Here is a 14098-nt window from a genome sequence, read left to right as displayed (position 1 = left end):
TCTTATATTGATCCCATTTGCTTGTTCATCCAGTGATAATGGCTAAGAGAGGTAGTGGCATTGTCCTTTTCAGCGACATTAAGTCAAAATTAGGTCAAATATCAATAAAAAAATAATTTTGAAATGAGTAATTCAGTTATCTCTTCTGTTTAAGTCTATGAATCTCAGTGAGTTTGGCCAATAAATATTACTTACAGTTAATATGATTCTTCTCTATCTGAAAACCAGCTCTGCGTGACTGCTGTCCTTCTCTGTGTGTCATATGAGCCTGATGGGAGGATCTGGCATTGGCTGCCTCTCCTTCATTAAATCATGAAAACATGACAGACTTTGAGATTAACAGACAGATTTAAGAGTTAATCATCGCCAGCAATAAAGGAGCCATGACTACGTTTGCACTTGTAGATGGGAATACATGAAACATTTAAGAATATAAATGCACCCATAAACATGCACATATATAATATATAACCATATTAGTTTATTAATGCATCAGTAACAAATGAATTAATGCTTGGAAAGATTTCAAAATGCATCTTTTGAAAAATTTTTGGACCCTTGGAATTGTTGTGTTGAATCTGACAGGATGTGGCATTACTGATTACCCAACTGTCACATTGTTGAGCCAAGTGCAAACTGACAGCTGCTGACTCACATGTGCGCACATGCAGATTTATACACTAAAAAAAAAAACTAAACGAGAGAGAAATAAACTGAAAGCTAGGGTGATTTAAAAACTCTAGAGTTCCACTAATAAAAGGAATTTATTTGGATCAGAAAGTTTTTTTGTTACACAAACCCGTGGTAAATATGGACCACAATTCACAATGACAGATTTCTAAAATGTAAAATATGTCAAAAACATTTACCATAGACTGCAGGTAGACAATAAGGAAATAGAAATATACCTGGAGTAAGAGAAGTTTGAAGGGTCTTCATAAGTGAAAAGCTGCAATCCTTTACTGCTATTCTAAACTACTTCAAATATATAGAGCACAAACTTTGAAATACTGTACCTGTACAACTTTGCAATCCTATAACAATGACAGCTGGAGATGCTGTGTTAAAAAAAAAAGAAAAAAGAGACATACTGTCTTGGTGGCCCAAAAAGGCTCACGGATGCATATTAATGGACAGATGGTCTCCCTCCCTTTAAAGTGTTTAGTATTTTAGATTTTTGAGCAATGCAAAGGAGTGACCCATGACCAGAGATGGACAGTAACGTGTTAGTTACTGTAATCTGATTACTTTTTTCCAAGTAACGAGTAAAGTAAGGGATTACTATTGCAAAAACGGTAATTAGATTACCGTTACTTTCCCATAGGAACTGCGTTACTGCGTTACTAAAACCATGATTTTTTTACAAGAATGTCTCATGACAATAAGCTAGTGCCACGTTCGTGACAACAGCTGTCTGCAGATCAACAATGGATAATATATCAAGCGCGGGAGAGAGTATGAGCATGCAGCGTTTAAAGTGTGGAAGTACTGACCTTATTTTGAATTTGGTTCCATAAAAAGTGACAAAAACATTAGAAAACTTCTTTTTACAGCGAAAAAAACACCTAAACAAGCATCGAGTGTGCTACGATGTAATGGGAAATTCACAGAGAAACTCGCGGATTCTTCCACTGACCGCTGCGGCACACCTGCACCAGGGTAAACCTCCGCCTACCCCACTCCTGCTTTACAGGTGAAAATAGAGCAACAGGACCGCTGAGTCTTTGACTTTATTTATTTTCTGCTGTGTTTTACTTGCATCTATTTGAAAGACTGAGTGTAAACACAAAAAATATTTTATTTTATGTGCTGGAATGTGCAGAAAATAGGTTTAAATGTTAAACTAGTTTCTTCAAGTCAGAGAATGGTGCATATAATTTAATTTTTGCTTGATGCATAAAGTTAAAAGATTAAAACTGATAAAACAAGTTTAAAAAAGGGGACTTTTCCATTTGATTACATTTTGTATGATGGATTATGCAGAAAAAGTAGAATTGGGCTGAAAGATCTATCGCTTTATCACCTATTCAGGTTGTAAATCGTGTTTTTAAAAAATAACTAAGTAACTAAGTAATTAATTACTTTTGAAAATAAGTAATCAGTAAAGTAACGGGATTACTTTTTGGGGGAAGTAATCAGTAATTAGTTACTGATTACATTTTTCAAGTAACTTGACCAACACTGCCCAGGACACGCTGGAGAGATTATATCTCTCGGCTGGCCTGGGAACGCCTTGGTGTTCCCCCGGATAAGCTGGAGGAGGTGGCTGGGGAGAGGGAGGTCTGGGCTTCTCTGCTTAGGCTGCTGCCCCTGGGACCCGGCCCTGGATATAGCGGAAGAAGATGGATCGATGGATGGCTGAGTGATGTAAACCCCACTCTATAACTATGCATTTAGGTGTGTAGTGCAACACTGAGTGGAGTAATTTAGACTGCTTGTTGTGTTCTGTTAAACTCCCTAAGAGACTAAAATGTGATGCATTTTAGGTTTGGCCCTAATGCTGCTCAATGAGTATGCATGTGCTGTTTGAAGTAAGCCCCACTTCAAAACAAAGTATCAGTTCATCATTATACCCATAATTAGGGATGGGTATCGTTTAGGTTTTATCCGATACCGGTGCCAAATCGGTACTTTTGAAACGGTGCCGGTGCTCAAACGGTGCTCAAACCGGTGCTTAAAGAATGGAGAACACAAAATTGGTCCAAAAACCTCTCATGTTCAGCTGTTTTTTGTAAAAATATAACAATGTTAGCCTTTTCTGCAGCTATGGGGCATATATGGTATCACTCTTGGCTGGAAGCAGTGCTTAATCAATGGAAAAAACAAACTTTGTCCTAAACCTCTCATGTTTAACTGTTTTCCACTTTTTCTTTGGTCATTTTAGCCTTTTTAGCCAGGGTGAAGGGAGTATCTGCCATCAAACAAGAGGACAGCCGCATGTAGCTATGATGATGTTTGCTAGTTCACCTTACATGCATTAATGTAATAACGTGGTTAGCCTACTCAACGTAAATTAGCTACTCACGCAGAAAAGAACGGCTGCTGCTGCCACCATCATCCGTCATCATTTCTGCTACACTGGCAGGGCTAGGGGCCAGGACTCTCCTCTTCGTGTTTTTGGGGGATGTTGCATAACAGGCAACCCACCCGCAGTAGATGTGCTTGGTGTGAGGTCTCGCAGCAAGCTATCAAATACGGCGCATTTCTGGGCTTTTAAAAAAAACGCTATGCGTCGCCAGGTGTTTCATCGGATTTGAGGTGTTACCTCCTTTGACAGTATCACAGTATCAGTTTAAAGCACTTGTTGCAGGCTGCTGAGTTTGCATATTTTGCTATGAAGTACAGCCAGACTTTTGACCGCTTCGCCTTGGACATTTTTAATCTGTAGCTCTGCTCTAACAGAACGTACGTACCTGGCCCCGCCTACTATCCTCGGAAACGTAAAATGATTGGCTAGAATCTAAAGTGTATCACAGCTCAGGGAAAAAAAGCACCGAAATAAAGCACCGAAATGTGCGCTGCTTTTCGGTCTGGTTACTACCATTTATGTCAGAACCGGTGCCATAATGGCACCGGACACCGGTACCCATCCCTACCCATAATGATTCCCATAATGCACTGAGCGTTTCTTAGAAGAGAACTTAGAAAGAGAAAAGCTTAGAAGAGATAAGCGAAGACGCTTATCTCTTCTAAGTTTTTATACAACACTACTATATTTAGTCATTAGTAATTTTTAAAGTCTGGCTCATTCTCCCATACTTTGCCTTTTGTCCCTTCACTTTCTTTGCCCCTTTCTCTTTCCCTTCTCAGGGGGGACTGCCCCCCCCCCCGATCCTGGTTCTGCTGGAGGTTTCTTCCTTTTAACTGGGTGTTTTTCCTTCCCACTGTCACCAGCTGCTTGCTCAGAGGGGGTCATGTGATTGTAGTCTTTACAATATAAAATGAATTGAATAACTGTACTTGTGAATTGGTGCTATGTAAATAAAACAGAACTAATTAAACAAAAGTCAAAGGAGCTTGCAAAGAAAAGCGTCTGGACTTCTTTAAGTTGCTTGAAGACGTTTCACCTCTCATGTGAAACCTGGCCCCACCTAATCAGATGGTTTGAAAGAGGAGTGAAAGAAGCCATCTATGTCCACTGTGAGCAACCATCTTTGAACAGAGGCGGGGGTTTACGACACCAACTCTCTGCCATCTATAATCCAGTTTTGAGATCCCTTCCCAGACGCCTTAACGCCCACTCACATCCTGGGCCATCTGACCTCAGGAATTCGCATGATAAGGTGGGGCCAGGTTTCACAATGAACACACCCGAAACTCTGGCTGATTGGGACCCACGCCCAGTTTCCCACCTTGGCTCAGGCAATTAGAGGATCATCAGGGGGTCCTTTTGTCCCCCTGTGGGGGGTTACTCCCACTAGGTTTATATCTGGGACTCTCCACCATTTGACCTTAGAACTGAAGAAGCTTCTCGGATGAGAGGTGAAACGTCTTCAAGCAACTTAAAGAAGTCCAGACGCTTTTCTTTGCAAGCTCCTTTGACTACGATGACCTGGATGACTGAGAACCTTCACAGACATAATTAAACTAAAATGATTCTAATATTGTTTTGACATATGCACACGATTTCCAGAAATACCTAAACTTCTCATTAGCTACCTTTTTCCTGTTTCACTGACACACAAAAACATTCACACAGCAAGTGTTTGCAGAAGGTACCAGGGTTCTGCTTGTCAGAAACATCCTGGTGCTGAGTCACTGCTGTAACAGTGAACTGATTATAGAACAGGATACATTAAGCCACACTTTTGGAGGTGAGTCATTGACTGAGCTGCCGGCTCAATTGGTTTCACTTGTTTCCTGTGGACTGCATTCAGCACGCCCACATTTATGAGGATGAGAGATAACATGTTGAAATATTTGATTATGGACCGCTATTTGAGCTATTTATATTTTGGAATGAGATATGACGCGCTGATCAGTTTACTGATCGGTTTACTGAAATTCAGTTAAACCCTTCAGCAGGAAGCTCTCAGTAATAACAGATAGTGGTTGCTTTGTAACATGAAAGTGCAGATGGTTGCAGCTCTCCCCTAATCCTCATTTGAAAAAAAGAATCAAATGACAATCAATCTGGAAAAATGACTATAATTAAAAAAAATAAAGGAATATTTATATTCATCTTTTGCTGTCATTGCACTGTTATCCATTTATTCCAGTTAAAATAATTTGAACTCAAACTGTTTTTATTTTTATTTTTTGCAGAAATGTTTACCTGTGATGGCTTGAATAAATACTATTAACGCCATTACAGACACATCAGAAAAGCAACAGTATCCATTAAAATTATTATTGTGTATAATATGATAGGATAAATAAGTCTGGGGTGTGATAGGCTGGTGATCTGTGCAGGGTCCAGCCCTTCTTGTAATCATCAACTGGATAATTAGATGAACAGAAATGTGTTTCAGTAGCTTAGGTATCCTGTAACCAAGCTTTAATCCCCCTACTTTAAGACACAGAAATCTGCTGCCCTCTCTGTAAGAAAATAAAATCCTCTCTGTGGTTTAAATAATGACAAAAGATTTCATAGTAATAGCTGAACCCTAATTTTCTGGATTCTTGATCCTCTGTGGTTCACCATGATCCTCCACATCTATTTATCACCTCAACACATTTTAATAGAGAATCAGTAGCTTGGGACAAATGAGATATTAATATAATTTGTATGAAGTCTTTTTTTCACCCCCAGGCACAGAGACTCGCATACAATATCGCTACGCGTGCTTCCCACATCCAATAGCCATGTGCATAATTGGTTTGAAGATTTTCTTGTTGATTGAGAGGATGCTGTTGCTGTGAGATAGTGGTTTGTGTTAGCTATTATACTCAATAGATATAGTATGGTAGTATGTTGTTTAGCAGCTGTTATGTTTGCAGACCACTGTGATGCGTGTCTAATAAAACTCGGGTGATTTGTGACAGCCTTCCTGACACTCTTACTGAGGTGCTAATCAAGAAGGAGCTGTTAATTATGCTGTTGCAAGTGGTTCTGCTTGGCTTGGGTAGATTATGCAGGAGCACATTTTGTGCAACACTTAGTCTGAGAATCCACAACGAGAATGAACCTAAAGTGAGAAATGTTTTCGTGACCTGAACCAGGATTTTTTTGTTTTCCCCAGATTTTCAGATAAAGTTTTATCAGTGAAACACTAAAAATACACATTTTTCACTGAACATGTCATTTTCCATAGATTCATTGAGGCCGTTCCACAAAACACTGAGACAGATGGGAGCTGGAGAGAAAACCATTTCAGCGCAACGTTATAATGTCCAAAACATACAAGAGAACAAATCAGGCTGAAGAAGTGTGCATAGCTTCAGGAAACAACCCTAATCTGTCCAAGTAAGAGTGTTTTGAAAAGAGGAGAGTAACAGTCAGTGCTTTGAAAAATCACTCCAGACATGATATTGTGCTTCGCTGGCCTAAATCGCACTGCAGTTACAGGGGAAAAATGGAAACCCAAAAATAGAAAGATCACAACGGCACAGCCTACAAGATGCATGAAAGAGCCACTTTTTCCACAGTGTGTGTATCTGTATGTCACTGACTGTGGGAGTGTCCAAATGTGACTGATACAGGAGTGTTCAAGTGAATTGTCCACAGTGGCAGATTCTGCCAGCATTTTATATTTTATACCATAAACAAACCTCATGAGAAGACACGGGGTGAGCTACATTGCTGGCTTCAACAACCAAATGACATCCAGGGCTGACAGCTGTCATATAACCAGAGTGATTTTCCCACTTAAAAAGTTTTGTTGTGTTGTAGGTGCTTGGCATCTCCTACTGGTTGGTGTAGCAATAAATCTCAACTTATTTGGACTTATACAAAGTATGTGGTTATTTGCTGTTGAATTGGATTCTGAAAGGTTTTTCATTAGCTTAACTTCATCTTTTTTCTACTGCTGGTAGTACTTTTTTAACCATCGTGTTACGTTTAAGGTCCACGGGAAGTGGGAAAGCAGCAAAAAGTGGGGGTTGAAAAAAGAAGACAGGGAGGCAAAATGAAAGGTTTTTAATAATTTTTCTATTACAAATTAAATTAAAAGACAGGGGCAACCTGCTATCACCTTTTAATAAGGAAAAGAACAAATTACAGGATTTGGTCACCAAACTGAAATGTAAGTAAAACCGGGTACGTCACCAGAACGTACTCCTGTCCACAGAGCAGGAGCAGACAGCCACCAAATACAGAGCTCACTAGCTCACACTGGAAAAAGTTGCTCTTTTATGCATCTCACTACATCGAGTAGAAAAATATAATAGTACAAAATGCTCAAAAATATAACTAAACAGGAAAACTACTTCGTAACAGTAAAAAAAGCAAACACAATTCATTATTTTAACCACTATTGTCATTCTGATTTCCCTTTCTGTCATGGTTCCAGAGAACGTTAAAAAAAAATTTCAATAGATTGTTTTATATCCAGATTTAAACAATTCCCTAAAAACTATAACCTTTGTGATTTATCCAACAGACAGCTACATTTCCCATACATCCCCAATTTTGGTGTCATCTTTGCTTCTTTTTTCAATTTGACTTATAGATCAAATCAGCTGTTAAAGCCAGTGACTTTCAGTTAAGACGTTAAACTAAAGTTAAAACATTAAAACATTTCTCTCTATTAGCAACCTTGAGAAGGTCATTCAGGCTTTTATTACATCCAGACTGGATTATCATTATTATTATTATTATTATCAATTATTTGTATTATTTAACTATCTGATATTTTATTTGCTCTGCAGCACTTTGGTCAACATGTGACATATGACTAAACTGATGTAAATTACTCAAGCTTTAGTGAGTATTTACAGCAGCAGGGCGATGTATGCCCACCCCATCAGCAGAAAAAGTACTTGGAGCGCTTTAGCAGCATTTATTAATAACAAAAATCACAATACCAGCACATTCATCCCTTAAAATCAAAATCAGTAGACAGATACTGGAGTAATCCCAAAAATTAAAATGACTCAGACACATATTACATTATGATAATTTAACTTACCATTATAACACTATCATTAGCTATGCCAAAGGACATAGATAAATATGTGCATAATAATCTGTCCTGATGTGTTTGCCATGAATGAGACACCAGTGGAACGTAGTGATAACCATTATCACTGCATGTCTATCTGTACACTGACAAAGATGCAATGACCCTAATAGTAGTTGGCAAGCCATACAGATGATTTGACTGTTGACGTACAATATCCTGGGAGACATCCTGTCAGTCCTTGAATGAGGATAGCCTGCTACAATATTTGAGCACAAACAACAAGCCTGATTGTCAAATATAATTAAAAAACGATTTCATCAGCTAGTTGTGCTTATAACTTTACCCCAAAAAGGTGATTCTGTTCATCTGGATGTAGCATTTTGAGTGGGAGAAATGTTTCGTCACTCGTCCAAGAGGCTTCTTCGTGGAGTCAAGTGACGCCTAGATGAACAGTGACAACTTTTTGAGATTTCCTTACCTGGATGATGATGAGCATGCGTCAAGACGCTTATAACTTCACCTTAATAATAAAGCTTTTTTCCTCAGAAAATACTAAAGAAAAAAGGCAGATGATTACTTTCTATTTAAGGAAGTCATGAAATAAATGACAGGGGCGGCAAAGCCAGCTGTGCGGCCATAAAGTTAAAACATGACCATAAAGTTGGTATCATTTCTACCATTAACATTTACTACTTGCTATTTGCTCATCTACTGTACATGCACGAATCAATTTGCTTCAACAAGGTGCGACTCTGACTGCACAGCACAGTAGAATATCAGCACAGTGTTACAGCTGCAGAGGAAAGATTTCATGGTGACAGCAGAAAGCTGTCATGACAAGTACCTGCAATCATGGAAAATACCAAACCCTCTGCATTAATATCATGATCATCAGCATGCATAAACCGTGCTACTTAAACCTTTAACCAGTTTCACAGTTCTGTTTATGATGGATGGCATATGACTAAGCACAAAATTACCACAGTAAGCTATTTAGAACATAATGTCTATTGATAAATGTTCGACGGCTCATTGGACATCAACTGGCTCATTTGGAGCCAATTATAGTCCAAATGAGCCGTATTATATTTTAAAGACGATCCACTTTTAAAGATTTATATCTTCTTTAGTAGGAAAAAAATGGCCTTAGGGCCAAGTAGCACAGCAACAGAAGGGATGACAGAAAGTATTGAAAGATCAGACTTTTCCAACAACATCTCACTTTATATAAGAACATATAGAGGCAAAGGATGCATGAGTAGCAGCCAAGGTCAACTATGACATAGGGCAACATTTATATTTGGCATCTGTCAGATTGCAAGACCATCATCTCATGTCATCTTGACAAGACAGCAGTGCAGTGCACGCATTTCCAACAGGAGTGCAGACAATCAGGCCAGAGGGGCCAAGACACAGGCCACTTTCTATCAATACACACAGCCAGGGCCTATGCTTCTCAATAATACACAAGGGGCTCATAGCCTCAAGGAGCCCTGTTTCAGATAAAGATGTAAAACTAATCATAATTGACTTTGGCTAAAAGACAGTTCGGGGACTGATATCTGAACAAAAAGTACCTGAGAGGTTTTATTTTTGTTCTTTTTAGTAACACTAATATTAACCCTTTTCCTGCTTAAAAAAAGTTCTAATTAACTACAATGGAATTAAAAGAAGAGCGATTAAAAAAAAGAAAAAAAGAAATTGGACTAAGTGTGTGTTTGTCCCAATGCACTTCAGTTATTCACCCGAGTACTGGTTCAAGCTTCACCTACACTTAGGTCTTAGTAAGTTTTTGGCCAGTTACGTTTTTGCTCCAGTACATCAGCATGGTGATGAACATTGTCAACCGTGTAATTGCTTTCATGATGCTGTTTCTTGATTACAGACTTTGACAATGACTCTCAGAAAATTGGGGACTGTGTATAAAATGGCTAATTCCAAAGCAGTTTGGAAAAATTTACAGATCAAATTACACCTTTATTGATCCACCATTTCCGTGTGCAGAGGTAAAAATGCAAAAAAGATGTCACTTTACAAAAACTGATAGACCTGTCTAAGAGGTGCTCCAGTTGATGTCCATCAGTTACAGAATATTTTCACGATTAGCCTTGAACGACAATGTCAACAAAGAGAGAAAGAGGTGTACTACTTTGAATATTTTAAGCATTTTTCTGCATCTTTTCTTAGTTTTCTTTTAGTTGCACAGGGAAAAAACAAACAAACTGTAACTCCAATAAATTTTGTGTGCCACTGCCACTGGGGCAAAAGGAAATAAGCTGAAGTAGAATGGCACATTCATTACAATAGTGTCACGACGCAGCTCGTGGAAACAAAGCAACCTGTTGAGCTGCCACTGAAAACTGCATGTAAACTAAAAATCAAAGCGTTCAGACGACAGGAGGATAAAACAAAAGTGCTATTTCTGCATCAAACAAACATCAACACGTTGGACTGAACAGCCACGGAATCATTATGTTGTTCTATGGTATACAACAGCGCTAACACACATCAGAGCTGAATTCGTTTCAGTCCGTCAGGCAACGCCATCTGGTCATTATCATCTCCACGGGGCAACGTGACCGTAAATAGAAAAATGCCTGGGATGTGAGACATAATGGCACATGAAGTACACAAAAAAAAAAACATCCAGAGGCAACAGATGGGAAGGCCACTTTTCATTTACTTTGTTAACTATTAATGGGCAGGGCTTCACGTTGTGTGAGGTCCACTTTTAATTTACATATTTCCACTGCATTTTCTAATACATAAGGCTTGTAACAAGAAGCCAACACTTACAGTAAAGCTGTGCTTAATGACAGCGCTTAAGTAAGTTTTTTGTCTAGATTGGAGTAGTTTAAATATATTTTTATTTTATGCTCCAACTGTATGCTGTTGCTCAGTTAAATATTTTATGCAATGATCATGTCATTGATGTATTTTAGCACACAGTGCACACTGTACACAGTATCTAATAACTATAGCAATAAAATGAAATACTACACAAAGTAAAGGACAAGAGCCTGAAGAAGACCACTATTTAAGTTTATGCAAGTAACACCTGCTATGCTGACAATCTTGTAATTTCAGAAACTATTAATGCACTGAAATGTATTCTTAAGAATACAATCCAATGCGTACAAAGCAACCTGAGCCTAACAACAGGATACAGTTTATCTTGTGATTTAACTGAACTACCTTTGACTCGTCTGAAAGCGATCAAATCAAGCTGTGAAATTGCGTTTCTACAAATTTAAATTCCCCAGCACAGACTTCCTCCCATTGTTTTAGTCCACAGCTGAATTCCCACAGCGCTTTGCTCTGGGACACAGCAGTCCCCAGATGAAAGCAAACGAGTGCATATTAAAAATATGAGCAGCTGGGACAGGTTGCAGTGTTCTCTAGAGCTTGCCGTGTTTCCACGCTGCTGCGTAACTTAACAAACCAGGTAGGCTGTGAGACGATGTCAATCTCCTGGAGGGGAATTTAGAAAGGCTCACAAGTCTGATTCACACCCAAGGAACAAACTGAAAGCAGGCAGGATTAATTCTTAGACAGCTAGAGGCATACTTGCTAGTAATAGCCACACTAGTGAATAATAAAGGCTGAGGAGCTTAAGTCACATTTCTTTTGTTTGCTTGATTTTTGTTTATTATCTCAACTTCCAAATTATTATATGCAATGGCAGCTGTTGCTAATCAAACGATAACCTTACCTGAAAGCTGACCTTCAATTCCTCTGTTCATTTTAAGTAAAGATGATCTTATGGACAATGTTTGGTTTCGCAAAAAATTCATGGTGCGTTTTGTATGCACCATGAATTCATCACCTGAGATGGCTGTTTATCATTCTACGAATGCATTCTTATATTATTTATTGCAAATGAGTTACTGATAGCAATTTATGGTGAATAAGACATCAGAGCTTTTATCATCAGAAATTATGTTCATATATTGGATGACCATGTCTAATCAAGATGAACTCTATGATGAATAAATACAACAGATAAGATAAAACTGCCCATCGTGCTGCAACCAAAGAAAATGTCAAAATGCTGCTTAATGAAATAAATTACCTGATTATTTGTGTGCATTTCTTTCCTTATACTATCAAACCTGAGGTACTACTTCCTTCCACTGAAGTACTCTGCGACTCTTTGGAATAATAATCAGGCTCTACTCAGACAATATTTTCTATGCTATGCTTATCATGTATCCACTCTCATATAGCGCCTCCTTTCTCTGCCTGAAGTGGCCCTTTACACTGATTTACATACTCTGAAATCATTGGTTGTCAAGATGTTGTACTTCAACAGGCTGCCTTGAGCTGATTGGCTGCAATCGCAGGGGTGGGCCACTGAGCTCTCTCACCAAAACAGGCATAAAAGGCAGTGTGTGTAGGTTTAGGGCACAGTGAAGCACCCAATAAGCAGCTTCGACAGGGAGCTTAAAAACTATCAGGTGAAAAAACAAAAAGGAAAGAAGCTCAGGAACAAGAATTTTCAAACTGCACATGGAGAGATTTCCTTGAGAAAATATTTAGGTTAAAGATTACTGACAGGTTTAATATTTGCAAGTGCATTAAATAAGACACTTTTTGGGACATTTTCTTTTCTCAATTGGGCCAAGAAAGAAAAATAAGACATGTCTCTGGAGGTGAAGGAGAAGACACACGTGCGCCTAGTGTTTCTGGGAGCAGCAGGCGTGGGGAAGACGGCCCTTATCAGACGCTTTCTCCAAGACACCTTTGAACCCAAACATCGGCGTACTGTGGAGGAGCTGCACAGTAAAGAATATGACATTGGCGGGGTCAAGGTCACTGTGGAAATCCTGGACACCAGCGGTAGCTACTCCTTCCCCGCCATGCGCAAGCTCTCAATCCAAAGCAGTGATGCCTTCGCACTGGTGTACGCTGTGGATGACCCAGAATCACTGGAGGCTGTCAAGAGCCTCCGAGATGAGATTCTTGAGATCAAAGAGGACAAGTACACACCAATCGTGGTGGTGGGAAACAAGGTGGACAGAGAAGAGGAGCGTCAAGTGTCCAACGAGGATGTGCTATCAACTGTAGAGATGGACTGGAACAACAGTTATGTGGAAACTTCAGCAAAGGAAAATTCCAATGTCGTTGAAGTGTTCAAGGAGCTCCTGCAACAGGCAAACCTTCCTAGCCGCCTCAGCCCCGCACTACGTCGACGCAGGGAGACCATTCCAAAAGACACCGATTTTCGGCCACCCATGAACAAGACCAACAGCTGTATTTTGTCATAGTGAGTGTCACAGGAGGGGAGATGGTGTTTTGATTCACAAAAAGCCAGGGTGGATGAGAATATGGAAGGTATGTTGTGAAACTCAGTGGTGCTGGACAGAGAGAACGAGAGAGAAACCTGGACATCATAAGAGCTGCCTGGCTGGGATTATGGACACACACAAACACACACAAAAAACACTTCAGGAAGAAGAAAATAAGTACAGACCGAACCTAAACAGACTGCTACCTTATGAATATCTGTGAACCTAAAATTAAATGGAGAGAATGAATTAGATGTGCACTTGATGTAACGCTGTTGTTGCTTATTTGGTGACATGCTGCTGGTGTTCAGATCACTGTAAAGCTATTGCATTTCCTCATGTTAAGCTATCTGGACTGTTGCTATCCTTTGTTTACTAAGGGGAAGTATGTGTATATATGTATCAGGTGTGGTCACTGCAAAAGTTGTATATCTCATATAATTTTTTTTTTAACTTAGTGATTCACCTGTAGCACATGATACTGTTTGAATTTTTTTTTAACTGGGATTTTCTACTAAGCATAACATTACCCTTGCATTAAAAAAAAACTGTGGTCAAATGGAAATATAAATGCACTTTTCATTTTGATGTGGCCATTCAAAATGCTTGTTTTTATAAATTTCATTTTTTTATCATCACATGTATTCATATATTTTTTAGCTGTTTATTTAACAAATGTATGTGGAATAGTGTCTTTAATGTGTAATAAAAGCGAAAAGCAACACTTGTGAAAATGTTTCCGTTTCT

The 14098-nt window shown here is 39.0% G+C and overlaps 1 pseudogene; it reads left to right on the top strand.

The window, feature by feature from the left end:
* The first annotated feature begins 12465 nt into the window (after window positions 1-12465).
* On the top strand, window positions 12466-14073 carry LOC146572837 (GTP-binding protein Rhes pseudogene; annotated as a pseudogene).
* The last annotated feature ends 25 nt before the right edge of the window (window positions 14074-14098 follow it).

This window comes from Mchenga conophoros, linkage group LG6 (genome assembly GCF_057382185.1).
Source record: "Mchenga conophoros isolate Kocher_MC1m ecotype Shallow Benthic linkage group LG6, M_conophoros_male_GT1.1, whole genome shotgun sequence".
Taxonomy (NCBI): domain Eukaryota; kingdom Metazoa; phylum Chordata; class Actinopteri; order Cichliformes; family Cichlidae; genus Mchenga; species Mchenga conophoros.
Note: the sequence above shows the minus strand (reverse complement) of the source record. Positions and strands in the feature narration are given on the sequence as shown.